Below are 25,100 nucleotides of genomic sequence, written 5' to 3' on the forward strand. Positions count from 1 at the left end.
TGAAAGCGAGACTTGCTGCCGTCTCCTACTTATGTCTCATTTGGCATCCCTGTTATTTCATTAAAAATGGCAATTAAACCACAATGAAAGACTAGAAATTTCATAAATCAACGATAATAGCTAAGATTAAATATAGTCATGCAAAAAATGCTAAACCTGATTTCTGATTCATTTTCAAAATGAAGTACTTTAAAAATATGCAAACAAGTATGGGAATTCATTTAAAAAATGACAATAATGCAAATTTAGCTATTTAAAAAATGTATGATACAGAACCTACTGTTGAACTTATTTTCTATTAAAAATGATAATATAAATACTACCATTGACAACATGTACAGACTAATTTCAGATTAATTTTACTTTTATGACACGCAAACCTAATGTTTCAAAAAACTGTTTTTACATACTTACACTTTTTGTTGATATATGATCATATTCAATGAACTAAAACGATTTAAACTTTAAATGTTTATATTTGTACAAATCTGATCAAATTTAGACGAACCAATACACAAATTTAATCTAATATTCCATTTATACTCAATAAACAGAAGGCATGCCATTATCTATGATTGCCTGATGCACTGGGACACAAAAACGAGCTTGGCCGGCGTGTGTGGGTCTTTGAGTGGGAGTGAGGGGGTTGGGGCGGCGTTTTTGGGGGTGTTTTGTGGCGGTCAGCAGACACAATTAAGGCTCATGAAATGCAAATGGCACACGGCATGAGAAGTCCGCCATCTGCTCGCCATCTCCACGGCTGGAAGAACCCTGGGGCTAAGCCCATTTGCGTAGCACCAGATCATTTTCTCCTTAGCACGTTAGCGTTAGCGCATTTTTAATCTGGAACTCCATCACAAGTCGCCAAGCGCCAAGTTCCCCCTCCCCGATGATATGAAGTAATTTAGCGTACGCAGCTGACGATTTGGACATTTTTTCCATGCCGGCAGCATTTTAAGGTAGTGTCCCCCCCCCCTCCCTACCCAGTCAAGGTCAGCATCAAAGAAATGATTGACAGCTGCTGAGCTTGCGTCAATGTTCGTTAGATGTGCGAGATTTGGTGAAGGATTCGTTCCTGGAATTTGTTTCATCTGGCGATTAGCTGGCAACCGGTTTAGGGTTGTCCTTGTTAGCTGGGATAGGCTCCGGGACCCCCGTGACCCTTGTGAGGATAAGCGGTTGAGATGAGGAATTATTATACATAATAAATCCCATCAAAAGTCTGTTTTACCTGTTTTTTAAGGCATTATTTACATATTAATCAGTTGCTGGGTAGATTTCAATGGCCTATTTTTATGCAGTCTATTTATAATGAATACATTAATAATCTATTTTTTAGAGATAAAGCTGCTTTTTTCCCTATCCAAATAATCTACAATTTAAAATAATTTCAGTATTAGCAGTAATCCGGGCTAAATTTCAGATTATTTTAATTTAATCTCCCAATGGTCGATTCCATTCGTTATTGCATTTTTATTGATTATTTCATTGTACTCTCTGATTGGCTGACAACCCATTCACGTTTTCCCCCGCCTACTACTCATACTTAAATATCTAATTGTTACTAACTATTTTTTTAAGGTAATTTCTTTCGTAGTTATTTTTTTTGCGCATCCTTGTTCGTTGTTTTGCTGCTGCAAGGAATCAAGACGAACTGCTTTAACGAGCTTTTACAGTTTTAATTAAAAAAAGAAGGAAAGTGTATTGTTTGTCATCTGAATGGCGTTTTTTTTGGGGGGGTGACACGTTAGCCACTTAGTTTGACGCATTGAAAACACGGTTGTTCTCTGCAGTAAATCAACGGCACGCAGTGAAAGGCCATATGGTCAACATATTCCTATACGCTTCAGGGACTTTTATGACTGCTGTTTAAAGAAAGGGAGATGAGGTGGGAGTCAGGGGGGGCTATTGGGGTTGGTTTCTGGGGGCAACCTAATATAGTCGGCCCCCCAGTCCATTAGAGAGACATTATTTCTATTAGGCGTGTCAGAGAGGACGCCCTTGGAAGCCTCGGTTTTACATTTGGGGAGAACACAGTGTTCAGAAGGCGGAATCATCAGGAAAAAAATACACTTTAAGTATTAAAATGGGTGGAGCTTGATGACTAAGTATGAAACTATAATCGTAAAATATAATAGGACTCTTGTTGACAAATGAAATCGGTTGAAAATGTTCATTTGTGGGTTTTGCTAGTTTGCTTGGTGCTGTTTATGGCAATATTACCTGATTTTTGGCAGAAAAATGAGAATGTTTTTGTCATTTTTTGAAGAAATGTTGCTGTAAAGTATGACAAAGTAAATGAGTGAAGGTCACAGATGAATGAATGTTGATTTTTGGCAAAAAAATGAAAGTTTTTCTCATTTTTTTTGCTGAAAATCAGGAAATGTTGCTGTAAAGTATGACACAGTAAATGAGCAAAAGCCACGGATGAAAGTTTTTAACAGATTTAGTTTAGCAACAACAGACATAAGAGTCCTATTATATTTTACGATTGTATTTTCATACCTAGTCATCAGGCTAAACCAATTTTAATCCTTAACATGTCATTTTTTTTTGGCCAAAATCACAAAATTTCTCCAAATCTCTGATATATTATCCAAAAAATTCCTCCAAAAAAGCCATTACTTTCAATTCAGACAAAATACTCAATTTCCCATCCACTCAAAATCATCACAATAGGAGAAACAAATATTTCTACCATGTTTTCCTCTTTTTGGCAGCTGGCAATAAGTCAAAAGACCCGGATTGACCCAAAGCTGCCACTTCACGCCCTCGCTGATCCAGAACAGAACGCGTGGCGGGCGACACCCCCGTCCCCCGACCCTCCGACCCCCCTCCCGCCGGGCTAATGCGTCAACTCCCCTCCGCAACGAGCTGCCACAACATTAATGCCACGCTGAGAGGAAGTCCATCTTATTGGACTCCTTCTGCAAAGTTATTTTTCTTCTTAGCCCTTATTTTTTATTTAATGACGCGTTGTAAGTCACCCCCGAGTCGGTCCGAAGTAACCCCGCATCTGGACGCCACCTGATGTGGTGGAAAAGTGATCCTCACAAGCGCTAAAACATCTGGAGATGCAGTTTTACAAGTGCTATTTTAACATTCCAACACTTGCGGTTTTGGGTAAATTATCTGCCAAAGTGTAAAAAAAATACGTGTCAGAGGTGTTGTTTTAACGATTAAAAGTTTTTGGGTGTTGTTTTACAAGAGTTGCAAGATAAAGTACAGACGCTCCTCTAGTTACGAACGAGTTAGGTTCTGAGTTGTTGTTCATAAGTTGAAAGTGTTCATAAGTTGAAAGTGTTCATAAGTTGAAATTGTTCATAAGTTGAAATTGTTCATAAGTTGAAAGTGTTCATAAGTTGAAGTTGATTCAGTACTACATTTAGTATTAATATTGGCGCATTTATTTTAGTTAATAACCTCAGTTTCATCTGTCCATCAACAGGCAACAGTAAGTTTGTCAGGAATTAGCTTTTAACGATGTTTTAACGCTAAAATGTGATTACAATGGACCAAAGTGCCTTCAGAATATTTGACCTTTGAACCTCTAATGACTAGTTAAACGATTAAACTGTCTGGGTGGGTGTGGCATACTTAAAATGGTTAAAATAAGCTCAAAATATGAAATTAGATTTTCTAATAGAGGGCCACGTGTTTAGTTTTAGGATTGCATCCATTTTCTGAACCACTTATCATAAAAATTTAATTTTTAGGCTTCTTAAAAGTTCCTTTTTCAGTATTTTTACGCATCCCAATTTATCGAATCTATTTAAAACTTCTCAATTAACCTTCTTACTCCCACAATATCCAAATCATTGTCAAAAAACCCATCTTCACTTGCCATTTTTTACTGAATCCATTTCCCAAACAACAAATCCTCATTCCAAAGCTTTCCAGCAGTTTAATCTCAAATTTCTTTCTATAATCTCCTGATATCCCAAATCCAATCTAGGCTACTTTCGCACCCTCATGGACAAATAACAAAGTGTAGCGAGCACATTGTTGCCGTCCAGAGACCACCCTAAATTACCCAAAGGGTCATTTTAGAACACCTCGGGCGCACTAATGTCCCAGATGATGCTGCCTCTCTTCTCTTTATATGCTAATGAAGCCGCCAAAACGCGCTGACATGTAACAGCTTGGCCCAAGTCGGCGGGGGGGATTGCTTTTGGTTGCCGTGACGCCACCCAGCGGGAGATCCCGGCGCCGAAACCCCCCGGGGTGGAGTTACAGAGGCGGCAGGTGGACCGGCACAGGCACAGTTCCGATGCCGTTTCGTCATCATGTGGCGTAAAAAGCAGCTGGGTTTCACTTCCACTCATGGTGACCTCCAAGAGGAGACAATGTAAAGGTCTCCATACATGGTTTGGATCTCAAAAACGCGCTGACTTCAAAGAAAAGCCCAAGGGCGCCACCACAATTTGCACAATTGATCCGAGAAACCAAAGCGAATGTTCACAATTGCACAACAAAAAAAATATATACAAAGACAACTCTATGTATCGTTTTTCGTAAATGGCCAACTTACAACAAATCCATAACAAATGATACTAACAAAAACAGATTTAGCGAATGACCCTGGCTGTTTTATAACCTAAATTTTGTAAGAAATCATTCAGATAGATGAATATGTGAATTTAAAAAATTCCAAAATCCAAACCCCATTTATTTTTTAAACAAAACTGAATTTCTCAACAATAACAAGATTTAATCGTAAAGTACTTTAAGACCCTATCATCCGGGCTACAGATACAGAAATATAACAATACTTCAAGTAATACCTGGGTAACCTTTCATTGAAGAACAGCAACTTTAAAGAATAGTACACAAATATGAAAACAATCTAAAGTAGCAACATACGAAATTTAATCCTTCCACCAACTCATTATTTCTATAAGCAATATTCAAGCCTCAAAACGTGACAAAATATTTACAACCTATGAAGAGCACCCTTTCAACAAAAGCACTGCAAAATATATAAAAACTATTACTTCAAGAATACAGTAATCACTCGAATATTGCGAAAAATGTAGCCCTAACCTAACCGGAAAATCACAAAGTTTTATAACAACTTATTTTTGTACTTAAGTGCCTTTAGTCCTAGTTGCAAAAGTCCACTTACGAGTTTCAGTGTGTATTTTCAGTTTTATGAATTTACAAAAAAATAAACCGTAATAATTAATCGCAAAATAAAATCGCCAAGAAGTATAATTACGATAATCAAGGGAAGACTGTACACAATCAAATTAAATATAATTAAATACCACTTGATAACTAATGTACTATTTAACAATCAACAGTCTTGGTTATACGTCACATTTAAAGACGAAAACAGATGTGCCCATTCCGATTAACAACTTAGTCAAATGAAAATGTGACTTTATATCTCTCGTCAAGCTCGTTAAAACTACTCTGGACATTTACATGCTAATACTACTAAGAGGAAAAGAAGGTATTGGTGTACCAAAAACCACAAGATCCCCTTCTGACTTTCCACTTTTCCTTTGAAAGTGACATCACGCTGTCATTAATGAGGTGTTGTAAAAACACTATCTTTGTCACAGAGGGGGTGCTATGGAGCTTGCTGGCTAGGGGGGCTTAACAGGGGGGGTTAAATATCCTATTGACCGAAAACTTTCACTGTAAAGTCTAAAGATGGAGTCTCAATTAGAGCGCGTAACGCCAACACAATGGAGACAACGGATCTTTTTTTACGTATTAAAAGTCACCTGCCGGGTCATTGGAGGTTCCAAAACAATTGTTTTCAAGTGTTAATGAAAGGAAATGATTGGGTTAATCAATGGAAAAATACTACAGTGTGTTATTTTATCGTATTAATGCAGTTTAATTCGGTTTATACAACTTTAAAATGCAGATTTCGTATTTTACGTTGTAGATTAGCATTGTGGTAATGTGTATTCATTTAATTTATGGAGGCGAAGTGCTTATGTTATGATTTATTGAGTTATGTCATTGTTGTGAGACTTATAATAAGTATATTAGTGTTTGTTTTTCTTTACATAAGGTGGCCAAATAGCTTTAGCGTTATGTTATTCCTACAGGAATAAAAAATACCTGAACATATGACCATTAAAAAAGTAGGAATAATTTTCACTTACTAGAAATTAAATGGCAGGACTGTAGATGTCAGCAGGAAAATTGGGCGACTGAAGTCGTAAAAATTCAATGAGGCCACACAAAGGTCCGTTTCTTTCAAATATGTTGCTTCTTTCTGTAAAAGACCACAATGAACATTCAAGATTTTTAGACCCTAATTATAAAGTAGTGCTAACAGCGTGAAGCAAATGTGTGGACCAAATGTTTTATTGAGCATTTAAGATGGAACAGCACCCATAGGTATATTGCTAAAAAATGATATTATACATTTAGACTCCTGAAACAGAATTTGCAGAACAAAGAATAAAAGTCAAGTACTTCACAATTGAGACATGTCAATGAATTACTTATGATTATTTTTTTACGGATTAGAACTATAAGAATTAATCCGAATTTTGGATTGGAGATTAGTATGTGCTATTTTTTTCCTCAATACATCCAAGTGTATGTATGTATATATATATATATACATACATTTCTGTGTATGTGTATATATATTTCTGTGTATGTATGTATATGTATATATTTCTGTGTATGTATGTATATGTATATATTTCCATGTGTATGTATGTATATATATATATATATAAAATTCTGTGTATGTATGTATATGTATATATTTCTATGTGTATGTATGTATATGTATATATTTCCATGTGTATGAATGTATATATATATATATATATATATATATATATATATATATATATATATATATATATATATATATATATATATATATATATATACATATATATTTCTGTGTATGTATGTATATGTATATATTTCTGTGTATGTATGTATATATTTCCATGTGTATGAATGTATATATATATATATATATTTCTGTGTATGTATGTATATGTATATATTTCTATGTGTATGTATGTATATATATTTCCATGTGTATGTATGTATATATATTTCTTTGTATGTATATATATAAATATATATTTTTGTGTATATATATATATATATATATTTCAGCAACATGCCTATTCATTTATATATATATTTATTCATGTAAATATTTATAAACTTACTTATTACCTATCTATTTACCCCTTAAATCTTTTTCTGTGTCTGTATTCTCACCCTCTTGCTACTGTAACAATACAGGATGAATAAACTCATCCAATCCAATACATTTATCAAATCTGAGTCAGCAAAATCATGCCACTTGTTCTCAACTCGCCCATAAAAATTAACAATCCCTAAAAATGAGTATTAACACAAACCAGAGTTGGGTTTTGTCTGTCAGTTTAGTCGGTGTGCAGGTTAAAGATTGATGCCCGGATGCACTCCCCCTCCCCCCCGCCCCTTTAGTACCGCCCAATCAAAGGTCCCCATTGAACCAAACTGAAGTGCTAGCACAGCCCATTGCACATGAAAAAAACAAAACAAGCACTAGGTTCCCTTTGAGCAGTGAGAGGTAAAACCCTGAACTTTTTTTTAAAGGTCCATTGTCTACAACCACAATAGATGCTCTCTCCACCCAGCCACAATGGCGGCTCATTCACGCCGTCATTAACCCTTGTGTGGAGTGCAGAGAATGGGGGAGTTGCACCGTAACACCTTACCCGCCCCCCCAAAAAAAGAAGGCCTGGCCTCTGGCGGTACAGCGCTTCCTTTGTCCCTTTGTACGTCCTGTGATGGATCGTGTCGGGTCGGGGGCGAAGGAGGAGCGCCAAATAAGGGTTACGCGGGGGTGGCCCGATTGGCAACTTGGCTTCATCGGGCGTAGATGTTAAATAACCAATCGAACCCAGTGTGAGCGACATGTAGCCTGGGGGGCGATCGCTAAAGGATTGGAAACCAGGTGGCGACATTCCCATTGGAAAGTTTAGCATGGCGTGCTAGGCTTTGACAGCGTGACGGAAAATCCATATGTCGCTTATTATCTCATACAGAAGTATTATCATCTTGTTTCGCCCTAATTTGTAAGGCTATTTACTCCAAATTCTACCTGTCAATCTCGGCCAATTGCTACGCTTATTGATGATTGCAATTCCCATTATTAAACACTAAAAATATGTATTTTACTAAACACTACATTAATGTATTCAGGAATATATTAAACACTAACAATATTTATCATACTAAACACTAAATTAATATATTCAGGAATATATTAAACACTAAAAATATGTATTTTACTAAATACTAAATTAATATACTCAGGAATATATTAAACACTAAAAATATATATTATATATAATACATATTTACTCAGATAGGGGTGCACGTTAAAGTAGAAATTTTCTCCTACATCGGTTTTACAAAAAAATATACTTAAAAAAATCCTGTAGAAAAGTTGTTTTACTGATTACACAATTTAAAATCATCAAAAAACGTATAAGTTGGCAGGTATGCAAAATGACTGGTTAAAAAATCATTTTTGAGCAGTCCTTTGGACGCCAAAGTCACCAAATCTGGCTCATAAAAACAACATTTAACGGTACATGACTGCATGTCTCATCTGGAAAATGTATTTCACATATGGGTTGTGAGGTTTTGAAGGTTTTGACCCGCGTTTACAACCATATTAAAATCAGATGAAAGAATAAAATATAATGATTTTAAAATGACACGGTCATTTTGCCAACCATAACGTGGCTTCTAATGACTAAGTTTTCAGAAAATAAAGTACTGTCAATTGACAAAAAAATAAAAACTTCAGTATACTACAGCGTCAACTTACACAGTAAACTTCTATTGGTACAACACTAATATTTAATATTAGATTTTTTCTTTAGAGTTTGATTTATTTTATAATAGTTATTTAAGGCAACTACACATTCACCTATAGAGCCAGCTATTGTTAACAAATTGGAATATTTTTGGACAAAATCTTGACTATGTAAGATTTTTTGAACTAAGATTGCATTACCATTTTTAACAAGCATATTTTTTAAATGTATTTACTATTATTATGTTTATATCTCAACTATTTCTTGGTGTATTTTTGTCTTTTTGTCCAATACTTCCATAACAAACTTACAAATACATTCAATTGGTTTTAGTATCATTTTACAAGCTGACAACCAACTTTAAAATCAACACTGTAAGTGAAGCGATTATTATTTTTTTACTGTAGATGGCGTAAAGTCGGTGACGGTGCAAATATTATAAAAGGGAATGATTTGCAATGGCAGCATTCCCTTGCTTTTCGTGACTGGCATCCCAGAATGTGTGTGTGTGTTCCTTTGCTTTAATCAGCAGAGACAGATGCTGTGTAATAACCACTGCTGCTCAATGATAAGGTAAGCGAGTGTGGAAGTGTGTGTGTGCTTAAATGTGTGTTTCAGTAAAAGGGAGGGGCTAACGGCAACTAAGCTTCTCTGGGCTTAATGAAGAACCGCAAGACTTTAGTGGATACTCCCTCCCGATGACGCCGGTTATTTTTTTTGCGGAATTAAAATGCTCCCTCGGTGCGCATATTTGCCTCCTTGAGATGATTACGACACGTGGCAGGGAAAGTTGCTTGAGAAGGGAAAGAAATTACAAAAGAGAGAGCATAAGAAATTGCTTTTTGTTGCCAACAATAAACAGAGGCATTGAAGTCATTTTTCAAAGAGGCTGGGAATTGTCCAAAAATCATAATTCTAAATGGCGATGCCAAATGGGAGACACTTATTTGGTGGGATGATTCAAGGAGGAGTGCATGTGTTGGTTGCTTGACTACGAGTTGGTCGACTTCCAGTTCAATAATGTCATTATTGGATAATGGATTAGTATTTTTTTGTATAATACAAAGTAGAAAAAACATTTTTTAATGAGTTTTCGCACTTACCCATGTTGCTTCAGGAGGATGTTATCAAATAAGATTTCTCAATGTCAATATGCGTGCATATTGTATTTACCATCAACATTTTACGTTTCCTGTCAGTCGACCAATCAGAGGTCGATGAGGACGAAACCTATAAAAACACTGAAAAAAAGAACTATAGAATATATTCCAATTAATTCAATATGTATTGTTAATATACATTCATCATGTTAAATCGCTTATTCGCACGGAGCTCACGGGGGTGCTGGAGTCTAGCCCAAACAAACAATGTGCATTATTTTTATATACATATATATATATATATATATATATACACATTATATATTATCATATACATTATACACATTATATATTATTATATACATTATACACATTATATATTATTATATACATTATACACATATATTATTATATACATTATACACATTATATAATATTATATACATTATACACATTGTATATTATTATATACATTATACACATTGTATATTATTATTATATACATTATACTCATTATATGTTATTATTATATACATTATATACATATATTATTATTATATACATTATATACATATATTATTATTATATACATTATATATTAGTATTATTATATATATTATATTTCAATTATCCAAAGTCCACCAGGGATCAAACCCTAGACCACCAAACTGCAAGGCGGATGCCCGAACCACTTATCCACCCTACTGCATTTTAAAATTCCGTGACTATTATTTACAGACATCAACTTTAAAAATGAAGCTTAATATTTCCACGACATGAAAAAAAAATACGTACGTACTACCTTGGTACTCTGTCCTTATCTGTTGTCGTTTCATTGGCTGGCCTTCAAAGGGATTTGACTGGCCCAGATTGCTAATCCTAATTTCGAACATGAATCAGCGTTCCGGGCTAATTCCCTGCTTCTTTCTCATGATAATGGGCCAAGTCAGAGACGCTAACTGCGCTGGCGAAAAACGCCAGCCCGGCTTATCGCGCCGCCGCAGCTTGCCGGACGGACGCTGTCAAGAGAAGACAACCAACCCTATCCTCCTCGTTTTGAAATGAGCGCCACGCTCACGAGTACTACTAGTTGGCGCCATCCAAAGTGATGTCGTGCGTGGACAACTGGGGCTTTCTGATGTCCGGGCTTGTTTGTGCAATACACCGATTGCGACTCATCAGGGCTTGCGTTTGTAAAAATACAGGAACATGAAGTACTTGGTGTAAAGCGGGCTTGTTTATGTTACCACAGTTTGTCCTAAAACGGTTTTAAGATAAATTCCGAATTGTTTTAAATGCTATTTTCTATTTAATTTGGAATACCATGAATTAGATAATAGAAAAAATATATATACTTGGAATTACTATCATGATACTATACTTTAAACATTCTACATATTTTTTAAAAATCAAAGAATTTATGATTTTAATGATTATATCTGTGTACATTTTTTTACTTACATGCAATTCTCTTATGTACCACTAGGGGTTGCATACTCCACAAGATTCCAACCTGTGCTGTCAGAGCCAAATATTTTTTGCAGATACACACTTGGACAAGTGTTTTTTTAAATTTTCTTGCAACCTTGCTAATCTGTAACTCAAATATACTTTTTAAAAGAAAAGGACTTGACTTATACTTAAAATGAATGAACTTTAGTCTAACCCTGATTCTCTAATATTGTATATTAACTATGATACATTTCACATCAAACATTTCCTAATATGAAAACCCAGCTGGTTGTTGTTGCGATGAATAATGTTCTTAATAAGATTCAAGAAGTTGAAATAGTTTCATATTTGACTGTTTTCCAGTACCAGATTCTGACACCACCCCAAAAAAAAAGGATAGCGGTGTTATTACATGAGCGCGAGTCGCCATCAAAGCGGATTAGCGGAATGGGATTGCAATGCTGTCTTTGATCAAGCAGATTACAGTAAATCTTCCTGAATGAGAAGTTAGCCAGCGACAGGGTAGAGAAGGAGTGGGGTGGTAGGAGGGTGGTATGGGGAGGGTCTTGACATCCACGCGGGTTTCCGAGCTTAGCCGAATTCTTCCTGGCTCGAGTCTGGCTTCCGGGAGATGGGTCGCATCGGCATTCAAAAGACAAAACAGATGAGTGAAGATACCTTTCGTTAAGGATGATTTTCGTCAATTGACAGGGGTTAAAATGGACTTGAGGACACTAAATTAAATCCTGGTTGTGACGGGATAAGGAAATAGAAGTGATCTGATTGCGCTACAGTGATTTGTTGTTCCTGGAATCTGTTATTTTGACAAGTTGATCAAACATGGGGAAGATTACGTTGCAGCTTTGCATTCCTCAGATTCTAGGTATGTTTTTGTTCAAAGATGAGGGTGGATTGTGGGACATCTGTTGGATTTTGTAGGGTTCTCTGGGTTGACAACTCTTGGTAGGGTTGCCTTTTCGCACCTGGTTCTTCAAGTTGGGCGGTTTTGTGTTGGCATAAAGTGGTTTTGGGAGTTTACCTGTTCTGATCTGAATCTGGGGTGAATAACTAGAAGGCCACTGACTGTAATCTGGAAATCTGATGACCTGTAATCCTGGTTTGAGTCCAGTTTGGAACCTGACGATAGTGAAAACTAAGAAAAGTTGGCACAAGACAGAATACCAAAGTGTAAAGCATTATCTCTTAAAACTAATCCAGATTTGGACCCCTTAAACCAGGTACTTCTTTAATATCAGGGGATAAGTGGTCATTAACTCCTAAATACTTCACTTCCAATACCCCAAAGAGTCCTCGCCAAGGACGATCTGATCCATGTCCGTAATAAAAACGTAAAAGAATGTCCATCCCGTGAGAGTGAGAGATAAAAAACAAAACCCGAGGACAGAGCCATACAGGAGTTGGCAGCCTCTTAATCCGGCTGTGGAATAACAGCCAGGTCCTCATAAGGAGTCCATTCACACCAATCTGCGGGGTTTTGCTACTTTCTGAAGCCTGGAGTGCAAGGGACAAACCGTCCCCTTTCCATCCCCCTCACTGGCGGGCACCCCTTTCCTAGTTATCCTCCCGCAACCTTTTGTGGTCCTTTTCCACTCGGATTTCATGTTTGCCCATCTCACGGCTTGGAGACGAGGCAGGCGTGAACGTTCCACAAAAGATCCGGTAAGACACGGACCCCCCCTTCTTGTCGACTAGTCCGCGAAGACATATAGACTTGCCTAGGTAAAAAGGCATGCCCAATTATTTCCAGCAGAGGAATTAAAAGCGCCGTCCGGTGGCTACAATGACGCTTCTGTTTTCATTTCGGGGGTTTTCGGCCTTTTGGGGGGTGTACGATTCAAAAGGTTGACCTCCCTTACGCATATGTCTGGGGATGATAAACTTAACAGACCAGGAAAAATGCAGAGAAGAAGCTAAAAGGGGGGTCCCCCACCTCAGCTGTTTCTCCCAGGCGGTAGGTCCCCCCCTCCCTTGGGGAGCCCCCGGAGCTTGCGAGTGTTAGTGTTGCCGGCGGGTTTTTATGGACTCCCTGCTGAGAGCATCTCCTCACAAGAGACAATAGCGGGCATTTATGCTGAGGCTGACCGTGCCGACCCTTCGACTCGTTCCCCCTTTAAATCTTGCGAGGCCGGGAATGGCGGTTTCTTTTCAGGGAAGCCTTTCAGGAGGCCTTCTTTGGCCAGCCGCCTAGGCGACGTATCAGGAGGGGGATCCAAGAGTTTTCAGGAGATTTTTCGTCAAATAGGTTTGGGGGGAAATGTCCTTAACGAGGGGTGCTGGAGATTGAAGATTTTCGGATTGCGGTTTCTTGAATTTAGGGAAGTTTTGCTAAAGTTCGGGAAGCAGAAGTTCGGATTTGTCCTGTTAAGGTACTGTCCTACGATGGATGAACCCTAGCTAGACTACAAACATGTCTTTGTCCATGGGAAAAGGATGAGAGACCCCCGCCCAACTACCCCACATCAAATGACGGAAAGGCTTTCCTTTCAATCTTTTTTTTTTTGTGTGTTGTTGTGTTCTCTCGGAATTCCAAGATTTTTTTTAAGAGGCCTGGCTAAAATGCGTAGTAATGGTTGTCATGCAAGTGATTGACAACTCGAGAGTTTGGTCGTAGCGGCCATATTTCTTCTGCTGCCACCGCAACTGATTTATTGCAGTTTGCTTTTCTTAGTTCGACATCCCGTGAAATCATTCCGCTACAGTCCAATCAATTCTCATGATGCAAACATATCGAAAAAGATCCAGATGGCTTCTTTTTTGGAGGGGGATTGGTGCCTAGGTTGTTTTGGAATGCTACAAAAAATGGATTAAATAATACATTTCTTTGTGGATGCGTATATTTCCAGGATTGGTCGTTGGTGTGAGCAATGAGTCAAGTTCTGGGAAGGTCTTGGATTACAGATATTTAATTTTGAATGACCTTTCTTCCAGTCAGAAGTCTCCAAATGTTGTTGATGGTGTAGAATGAAGGATTTTAAGGTGGCGTATGCAGAACAAAAAGTATTTCTCAACAACAAATTTAAACTTTACTGTGTCTTAAAACCAAATTGACTGCAAAATGTTCTCCACTGAAGCATAAATTTATGGATAAAGGTTTTTTTGGAAGAAATGATTGCGTCCATCAACCATCAATTCACTTAAATCGACTGGAAAGGATTCCTGAATACAAATTCCAGAAGAAACGAAGTTTGCCTACAAAGCAATTACTCCAACTTACTAAAAACAAGATAAAATACACATCACACACTCACAAAAAAACTTCACTCTGCCAAAAAAGACAAGTTTACTGAACAATCCTTTGACCAACCTGCAAAAACAACCTTCCACCAAAAAAACTTGATCTAAAAACTGTCAAAAGTCCCATGCAACAAATCTAAACTGACCATTTTCCCCCTTTTTAAGTTCATTCCCTTTAAGTACTTACTCCGTTAATGTAAAACAATATTTAAATGTCAACAGTTGAGGAATCACACATCAACTTTTTGAACCAATCAAATGTAGACCAAAAAAACATTAGCCTTCAAAAGTTACATTCAGGTTTCACCTTCCCCAAAAAGATGACTTGTCAACGGTTTTATTAGGGGCTCTGACCCGAGTGTTTGTTTATTGTTTAGCGACACGTGTCCATAGGTCAAGCATGTCTGGACCGCATAAAATCCCAAGCAGAGTACGGCAGGCATGCTGCAAGTCAAAGGGTTAAATTTAAGCATTTAGGTGAAGAAGACTCACTAGTTTAAACCCTTTAAATTTGAAAGTGTTGGCTTTAAAGATCTGTACAGGATGGCGAGTTGGAAACAGGTGCATGTTGGGCAATGTGAATTATATAGAAAAATATTTCAGTTATAAAAGAAGAAGGAAACCTATCCACCTCTCATTTGGACTAATCCTGACAAGAACTATAGTCCAGTTTAGCCAAGAACTGGAATTGTCTTGCCCCAAGACCAGATGGCCCAAGATAAACTGGTTTATCCGGTTGGAACCAAGACCACCAGGACACCTAACCCTTAGAAAGAACTACAATGGAAACAATGATGACAATGTCTTTGATAAATCACTTTTGTGTATGATTACTACAGTTTTTGTTCATAGTGTACAATCATAAAACCTTTTGTTTACCTTTAAAATCTCTTGGCATTTCTTGTGTCTAATTACACAAATACAGCAAGGTTTTACGGCATTTCCCGATGTAAATTAGCGTCTCCAAACACTACCATTGCTGATGAAATGACAGTGTTTGATTTATCTTGGCAAAGAATTGAAGCAGATGTTGTCAAGCCGCCATTACCGAATACAATCTATCAAAGCGTTGTATTTTAAAACCAGTTGTATTTTTTCCTGCATTAACTTCCACAGAAATGATCTTTCTTTACAAATATACAAAGTCTAGGCTTAAAATAATGTCTCTTGCTAAGATATCAATGTCAAAATGTAAACAAATGTGCGGTTTTGAACACAAATCAACTCCTTGTTTAGTAAGAGTTTTTCTTCTCAGTGTAATTTCTCGTCTTTCTAGCCAGACCAAAACTCGTAGGACAAATCTCGGTCTTTTCCCTTATTGTTTACGGCATTAATATATCAAATTCTACCACGAGAGCGTTTGTTGTGGCATTGACAAATGGCCACTCATAGTCTGATGAAAGCGCGTTGACATCCAAACGCCACGAGGCAAACAAGCAACGCGTTGCTACACTGTTTGCCTTGCAGTTACTCATTAGTCTCTATTTTCCGAGCGGCCTTTTGTCCCATTTGTTTGTTGTACTTGGGAGTCTCTTTGGCGGGTAAAAACCAAGACAAACGCGACTCTTACTGCCGCCATAATGAATCGGTCGGGTCCACGAAATAGCCGGCATTAGCTAGAGAGTATATTTGTCATGCTTTATTTATATAATAGGGGCAGCGTGGTTGTTTGATTATGACTAAACTGCACTTTTCTTTTGATGGTGGTCTAGGTTGAAATATTTCTCCCAGTCGCCGGGGTGAGGTTGCGTCTGGTGGTGAGGGACAGACGCAAATGACGTATTGAAAAACACAAATTAACTATAACCATTGAATGCGGTTACGCCCTTCAGAAGAAGCTTGTGGGCGTCGATATATTTGCAGATCTGAAACTAATAAGGACAAGCATGGAGAGAGATTTCATTGCAAAATAAACGGACAAAAAAAACTACTAATAATTTTCCAACATGGAATTGAATCATCAACTGTCCCCTACCCACTCTGTCCAACAAATCCCAGTGCCTTAAAGGGGTAGAGTGCTTCATAAATATACAATAATCATCCCAGCTTCCATGACTTAAACCTCCTGCCCTCTAGAAGGCGCTACAGAGCCAAAACAGCCAGGACAAACATACTCAAGGACAGTTTCTTCTGTAGTAGTCACCATATTCAACACAAATTCTTCCCCAAGACCTAATCAATACTTATTACTACCACTAATACTATTTATGTTAAAATAACAGCATGAAAAAGCAACTGGCTGATAATTGGAAGGCTCCACTAGGATATTTGACATTTTACATAATCCATTTATGATTTAGCTAAAGAACAGAAGAAGGACGAAGCATATGGTGTTCAACTAGAGGGGTCTTGGCCCACCTTTTAAAATGACGGTCAAGTAGATAATTCCTAGCTGGCAACAACTAGAAGCGGCACCCCCCAAGTGACCAGTGAGAGACAATGCATGTGTATGTAGTGGGAATTCCAGCCAATGCCTGAAAACAAAGGTACGACGTAACACAAAATAACACTCATGGAAACTTGTGTGGAATCCGTGTAACCTTTTGCAGATTTATCCCGATATGTCCTGCGACAATATTGGCAAGTAAGTCCACTTTTTGGTCTAAAAATAACCGGGAGATCTAATTGGCATGAATGTGTCCAGCGAACCAGACACAGTTTGACACCCATGTTTCATGTGGAGGTTATATGACGGGATATAGAAGACGGCGCGTTACGAGGACGACAAAGCCCAGGACGGTCGGATGTGTTTGACTCATGTGGAGTCCGCATTGAACCTAAAGCACTTCACATCTAGTGCACTGCTGGATGTTCACACACACACACACACACACACGTTTTGTACATGTTCTACATCTGCTTCCAGTTTGGTCTCATGCCTTTGGCGGCCTAAGCATCCAGCGTCTCTTCCTCTTCTACCCTCCCTCGTCTCGATTCAGCCGACTTGTTGCATCCTGTTTGCCCGAGGGGAGGAGTCTACAGCCTCCAGGTTGATTAGCGGTAGCTCATCTCCTTGTCAACACCGAAAAACATCTCATAACGCTTAATTCATTTAGAGTTTATTGGTTTATTGCTAAGGACTGAAAGAAGTTTTTGGGGGGGAGTTAGCTATTAGTTTGGATTTTAAATCTATTTTGAGGTTGGAATCTGGGCTTTGAGATAAGTGGAATTGTTGGAATCACATAAAATATGTCGGTAAAAGTATGTATTGCTAGAAGAGATTGATATTAAGTGTTTCAGGTTTTTAGTTAGCAGTTTTTGTCAGATTGTTTGGATTTTAAATCTATTTTGAAGTGGAAATCTGGGAAGACAAAAGGTTTTAAGATGTGTAATTGTTGGAATTGGATAAAATGTTGATAAAAATATGTATTAGTCTAATTCAAAATGTAACTAATTTGCAAGGCAGTGACTAACATGGGAAATTGACATGGAGAACAACTACATTAACGGCAATAGTGGTGAAATCCACTTAAGGAATTCTTCTATGAGGAATAGCAAGTCAAAGAAATGAAAGATACAAAAAACTAAGTGAGATGGTGATTAACGAGAAAGCTAAATTGAAATGCGGGGAAACAAAAACGCAAAAAAAATGTGAATGAATGGCCGGCAACTTTTCCATGTGGCGTTTCAGGGTGCTTCAACCTGCTTGCCTGTGCACAAATTGAAGCCTCATCTGTCTTTGATTGTCCTTTTCTTGTTTTAATGGGCCTGCTTTCTCTCACGATGAACAAACAACATCAGTGGAGCTCATTGTACTCTTCCTCCTCCTTCTTCTTGTCCTCCTTGCTGGGCCAAGGACACATAAGAATAACAACAACAGGACGTTATCACCAGGGTTGATGTCCTCCGGTTTGTAACCTCGGCTCACATCCGCCGCCGCTCTTCCTGCTAACCAAATTGGCGGTGATGATGAAGCGTTGGTGGCCTGGTGGAATCTCTACGCCCAAGCGACACAATGTACTGGTCGCCACCAGGCCGGAAATCGTCCAGTGTAAATCCTCAATGGAGTGTATTTTCTTTGAGGTACATCTGTGTTTAAATATATATATTTTTCTTCGTCTTACTTTTGGATTGTGCTGAGCATGACAGGGAACTTCTTCAAGGCGTCTTTTAACCAAAAAACGTTTAAAAATGAGGAAAAAAATGGAGGGAAAAAATGAATGTACTGTATGTCTGGACTATAAAGCGCACTGGATTATGAAGTGCACTTTGAATGGCCTGTCTTAAATTTGGATTCGTATATAAGGGGCACTGGATTATAAAATGCAGTAGTAGTAGTAGTAATAGTGTTACACATACACTAGATGGGACTGTAGTAGTCGTGGTTAGTGGTTATACATAAACTACCATCAGAAATTAGCCAATATTTTATGTATATATAGAAAATTAAAGAATGTTGTTGTCAGAAATTAGCCAATATTATGTATATATAAAAAATTAAACTATTGCTGTCATGAATTTGCCACTATGATATGTATATATAGAAAATTAAATACTTAGTTGCACTTAATAATGCAAAAATATGGTACTTCTTGTCATTTTACTTCTCAGAAAAAAACTCAATGTCGTTGTAAGGCTTGCACTTAATTTACAACCATGTTTTTTCTTAGAATGCACTTTTGGAGATTTTTTTTTACATCATATTAGTATCATATTCCATGTTCTTTAGTTCCTGTTGGCTTCCCCAAAAAATCTCCTTCAGAAGTTCCATGAGACTTTTATAGTTGTGCACTTTATTGATTTCTTTCATCCGGCGTTCTTGAAAAACGAGGTCTCCGATCCGTCTAATTCTGGTACTTTTTGGGCGGCCAGCTCATAAATAAGAGCATTACTGTTATGATATGAAGTATGGAGTGGCTAGATCTGGGCTTTGAAGTACTGCTGAGGCAGGAGGAGCCATTAAGGGTCCTCAATGAATCTTTGGTCCGGGCCAAGCCATCTCCCGGAGGAGGAGGTAAATCAATCCGAATATCCAGCGGTGTCATCGCCCAGTTAATAGTTATGAAGGAGCTTCATAAAAATATGACTTTTTTTTTTTCTTCTGCCACGTTTTAGGACTTGGAAGGTTTGATCAAAGAAGGGATTGGCGGGGAAAAACGGTCCAAGTTTCTTTGTTTTTGTTTTGAAATGGAGTTGAAGTTGCCAGCGTTGAATCAACTTGGAAATGTGAGGTCATCTTTGGGATGTCAAAAGGTCAATTGATTCTAGTCCATCGTTTTGAAAGTGATGAAGTCCATTTTTTGATGGAAACTGTGATTGAAGTGATGAAGTCCATTTTTTGATGGAAACTGTGATCATTTGAGGAACTTTTTAGCCAATCGATGGCGCTTCTCCATAAAATGAGGCCAAGTAACGTCGTTCTTTTGGGAAATAAATGGGCTTCTAAGAGTGAAAATAGACTGTCACATTTTTTTTTCATTAGTTTCCTACACAAAAGTACTTTTTCTAAGAATCCTGAATAGCGTTTTTGCAAGTACTGTTGCATATCTAAGTACTGTTTAATGTCTAAGTACTGTTTGATATCCAAGTACTGATTGATATCCAAGTACTGATTGATATCCAAGTACTGATTGATATCCAAGTACTGATTGATATCCAAGTACTGATTGATATCCAAGTACTGATTGATATCCAAGTACTGTTTAATATCCAAGTACTATTTAATATCCAAGTAGTACTTGGATATTAAATAGTACTTGGATATCAAACAGTACTTAGTACTGTTTGATATCCAAGTACTGTTTGATATCCAAGTACTGTTTGATATCCAAGTACTGTTTAATATCCAAATACTGTTGAAACCAGCTCTCTAAATTACATTCATGAGAGTTTAATTTTTAAGAGAAAGTTTAATATCTAAGTACTGTTTAATATCTAAGTATATTTGTCCAGCAACCAAACGTCCGGTCACAATTTTTAGGAATATCACAAATTATAATAACAATTTGGACTGTTGCTTTGAGATCTGAATAGAAAACACTTTCAAGGAACATCTCTTGTCTTGTCTCCATGTTTTTTTTTTGTCTGTCCATCCTCCTTGACTATCTTATCCGTGACTCCAGCTTCTTCCTTGGACTTAAAGAATCCCGAAACATCTTTGCAAGAGCGTTCCGGGAAAGCGGCAATAATTCATGTTGAGCGCTCACGTCTTGGAAACGGCAATGCCAGAAACCCGTTCGTCTTTTTCCGCTTTCTTCCCAGTCAGTGGTCTCGTACACTAGAACGAAAGCTGGAGGCCCTTTTTGGAGAAAAGCGGCAAATGGCAATGAAGGTTTGTTATGGATGCAACCAATAAGTCTTCTTGAGCATTTTTCAGCTCCTGGCTGAGCTTTCAAGTTTTGACTCATGCTGTCTCGGGCCCCTTCAGGACCCTTGACTTCCTCCATTGGTCCTTTCATATCTCCTCTAAAGCCTCGGCAGCTCCTTACGTCGGAATGGTTGGGCATTACTCATTCCTTTTCAGAGCCGGTGAAGAGTTTGATGCTGCTAGTGCGGGATTATGCATGAGATGGCTCTTCAAAGTCTTCGGTCCGAACGTGGCGGTGTCAATCATAGCACAGGACTCATTATCGGCTTCGGGAAATAAAAAAAGGGGGATCGGCGAGCGTTTGTCGGTGGAAGGTGCGTCTCTGTTTTGATCCGTGATGTGTTCAATGTGCCTGGTTCGTTTAGATTTGACATACCTGTTCCTGCATCTACCTGTTGGTCCTTTAAGACGTATTTTTTTTCCTATATTAGTAGTTATTACTTTTCTAATGATGGAATGTAGTTATTTTGTTAAATTATTTTTTTCAATATCAGTAGCTATTGGTGAACAACGTTGTGCTAAATTCATGAACTTTTCTAATGATGGGATTTACTGTTATTTTTGGAATAGAAACCATGTTAAATCTGAAATTAGGTGTTTATTAAAAACTATTTACAGATTTTATTCGTATACCATGTCAACTAGTACTAACATCCTTATATTCTAGGCGAGTTAAGCACCCCTTTAAATATGCAAAATACCACGCTAGGCAATTTCCTTTGTATTATAAATCTATAGTTTAGTCTTGCAAGGCTCGCTGGGGTGCAAGAGCACATTGTGGTCAAGTAAGTAAGTTAGAACTGAATCGATTGCCAGCTAATCACAGGGCACAAACAACCAATCACGCTCTTATCAAACCACAACTTAGTATCCAGTCAAAACTACATCTTTTGGGGACACTGCAGCAGACCGGACTACCCAAAGAAAAGCCACACAACAGCATGGAGAGATTAAACCCTCACTTACAGAACTATGAAGCAGACAGGCCACCCTCCACTGGAATGTAAATAAAAATATTCACAACAAGATTAGCATGCTAGGGTCATTCACAATGAAACAAATGTATTTTGATGGGCGACCAATAAACAAAACAAAAAAATGTCCTCTTAATTGCTTCCATCCATATTGTTGGGCCCATGAAACTAAAGGTGTTTTTTTTAATATGACATCTTTAATAGTGCGTAAATGCATTAATTTTTCTTGATTACAGGGCTAATTCAATGAAATGTCTTACAGCCAACACCAAAAAACTTGATAAAACCATCATTGCTGATAGTTTGTTTTTATTTTGACCATTTTTCCTTCCTAGTCGGCATGACAACCATATATTTCATATATATTACGAGACAGATTCTTTCATACCTGCAGGCTTGGAGGCATAAAGTGAAATTCCATAAAGCGAGACCACTCCAATTGCACGTGCGGCTATAAAACCAACCTGGCCGTTATTGGCCGAGGGTTAGAGTTCAAGTGTCGGGGGAAGCATTAGCATCCCCGTGGGGAGGACGCTAGCTAATGGAATGGGAGATCCGGGTCAAATTACATGATTTGGAGGGGAAATGGCGTCCACTGGGTGAGCTTCAAAATCTCGTATTCGATTTGGGCGAAGGCATTCGTAAAAATCTCATTAAACGCCTAAAATACGGAGAAAGAATGTACTACAGTACCTATCGTACTATACATTTAGTGCACTAAACTCTACTATCATGCAAAAATATCCAATCAGGACACACAGATCGTAGATATAAAAATTATGAGGTAAGTGATGTCAATTTCCTCAAAAATGTACTGACTCAGTATGAAATATTCAACTGTACTAATCTAATTATTTTATTAAGGACAATACACAAGAATAAGCTCGTCACTATATGACCCTGAAACAAAGATAACTTAATTTACAGTAAAATGCATCATTTTTAACCAGAAAGAACGTAAACTTCAGTCAAAAAAGCTGAGAATTTATATTCAACTCCTACTTGCTTGTTTACCATCATAGCAACAGCAAAACAAGCACAAAGACAGACAGTAAAATCCCCACATGGATCTCTCCCAGCTGCTTAAGCAACCCCTAGAGCATCGGTTTAAAACGCCAAAAAAAACACTCACTGTACTTGTCGACCTATTTTTCTTCTTACTCCGCCTTTTGAGTGACAGTCATACTTTGAAAAACTGAAAAAAAAAACATAAGGCAGCTGTGTTTTCATACATAATCATAACGTCGGAGATGTATGAAGCTTGGACCGTCAGTTTTGTCAGTTTTGTCGGCTTTAGTGACAGCGGCAACCCCCTAATGCCAGAACACCGAACACTTTTATTCCGCCAAGTGCCCGCTAGAACACTGGCACGGGTCAGAGTGACGGGCAGTTGGCGGCTTGGCGATTGGCGAGGCTCTTGAACCCGCGGAGGGTTGACAACTTGGTGTGACAATGTGTCAAAATGGTGATTTACCAAGACACTTTGCTTCCCAAAAGGTTATCGTTATACTCTCGGTAACAATCGAAATGTCATTTTGAAAAGACGACACTATTTGAAATGTAGCAACGTAGCATTTTACAGTCGGAAAGTATCTGTTAAAACATTACGCTTTGACTATATTGGGCTAGTTTTGTTTTAATATAGAATATTGTAGGACGATTTCTGTATCAGCATAACATGAGATAAGTTATTTTGAGCCTTGAATCGAAATTGTGCAGTACCCAGAGTACTCTAGTATCGAAGAAGTATCTGCAGGATGTATATAGCAATGAAGGAATCAAAAAATATATCTATTAATCGATAATAAAAATGTGTTTTAACAGATGTTAAACAGAGAAAAAAATACTTCTTTTGAACTACACATGCATTATTTTCCCTGGTACCAACAGAGGTCAATGTGTCCTCCTAAATCAACAAAATTAGCCATTTTAAAACGTTCAAAACAAACTATTACAAGGCAATTCAAACAAAACAAATCAACCACACAGCAAAATTCTATTCAATTTGTTTTTCTTATTCGAACGACTGCAGTATTCGTTCTCAAAACCGACTCATTTTTTCTGCTCCAACTTCTAAACTCCCTCAGAATACCCCTAACGAACCCCCCCATTCAAAATGTCCGTCATTCCTACTCATTTCAAGTGTCTTTCCCCAAGCTACAAACAAATTCCGAGCCTGAAGCCCACAGCAAAAACCCCACAGGCAAAACCCGAAGACAAGCAATCTTTTTCCCCCAAAACGCTGCTGCTCCCCCTACCCTAGGGGAAGGTTAACAGAAACACATCAAGGACTTCCCGAAAAAAAAGTGTATGTGTTCCATGGAGGTCTGCGGGGGAACCCATTACAGCATCAGCCGCATTATTTACTCTACCGACTTCAAAAAAGGCAGATCCAGCTTTTACTTCCCGTCTACCAGATGTTCGTATGTCTCGTCACCTGGGTCGGCAAGATTTTATTTTATTTTTTTCAAAGTCAACTTCTATGTGTGTGTATGTGTGTAAGTAAGCAGCCAATTAAAAGATAAGTGTACAATTAAAACAGGGTGCTAAAGCTTATGGAAGTTGTCCTTTATCTGTGTTTGTGTTAATTGTGAGCCTCGCTCACTGGATTAAAAGGTCACGCCATATTCCAAAGGCGGGGGTGATGGAGAGCCGGGTTTGGATACGGTCGGGTGTTAGCTAAGTGTCCTCTAGAGATCCAGATCGGTGTAGAGAAACTTGCCTGGAAACGGGAGGGTTGGAGGGGGGTGTAGAGATAGGGATCTCGATGTGATCCAAACAATTAGTTAGTGTTTACTTTGGGAAGCTTGTCTTGATGCATTCAAGAAATAAAGATGGATGGATTGGGAGGTTTTTTGTTTTGGACCGGATCTCATTTGTCTGTCTTGCTTGCAAGATATACTTCTGTCTAAGAAGGAAATCCTCTAGTGTTTGATATGTAGCTCAAATGTACTAAATTTCAAAAGGTGGGCCTTGCTAGAAAAAAATGGCAGACGAACTTTAGTTTTTCAGGTGACTGTTAGGCAGTGGTTCTTGTGGTACATTTTTGGGGGGTTTATTTTGGACCACGGGTCTTGAAATAGCCAATTCTTGGAGCTATCCTTTACTTTAAATGATGCATTTACCTTCATAAATATAATCTAATTTAATAAAGCCAACGATGTATGGTGACTCATATCAAAAATGTCAGTTCACACCAGAA

The 25,100-nt window shown here is 37.9% G+C and overlaps 1 long non-coding RNA gene across 1 annotated transcript in view; it reads right to left on the reverse strand.

The window, feature by feature from the left end:
- The window catches only part of LOC144211478 (uncharacterized), a 39,636-nt gene extending 29,481 nt beyond the window's left edge, over positions 1-10,155 (reverse strand). Inside the window, exons 1-2 of the long non-coding RNA XR_013329610.1 lie at positions 9,914-10,155; positions 6,123-6,235 (exon numbers count right to left, since the gene is read on the reverse strand). This is a non-coding gene — a long non-coding RNA (uncharacterized LOC144211478). The remainder of the gene's footprint in view (positions 1-6,122; positions 6,236-9,913) is intronic.
- Between the last annotated feature and the right edge of the window lie 14,945 nt (positions 10,156-25,100).

Source organism: Stigmatopora nigra, chromosome 18 (genome assembly GCF_051989575.1).
Source record: "Stigmatopora nigra isolate UIUO_SnigA chromosome 18, RoL_Snig_1.1, whole genome shotgun sequence".
Classification (NCBI taxonomy): Eukaryota; Metazoa; Chordata; class Actinopteri; order Syngnathiformes; family Syngnathidae; genus Stigmatopora; species Stigmatopora nigra.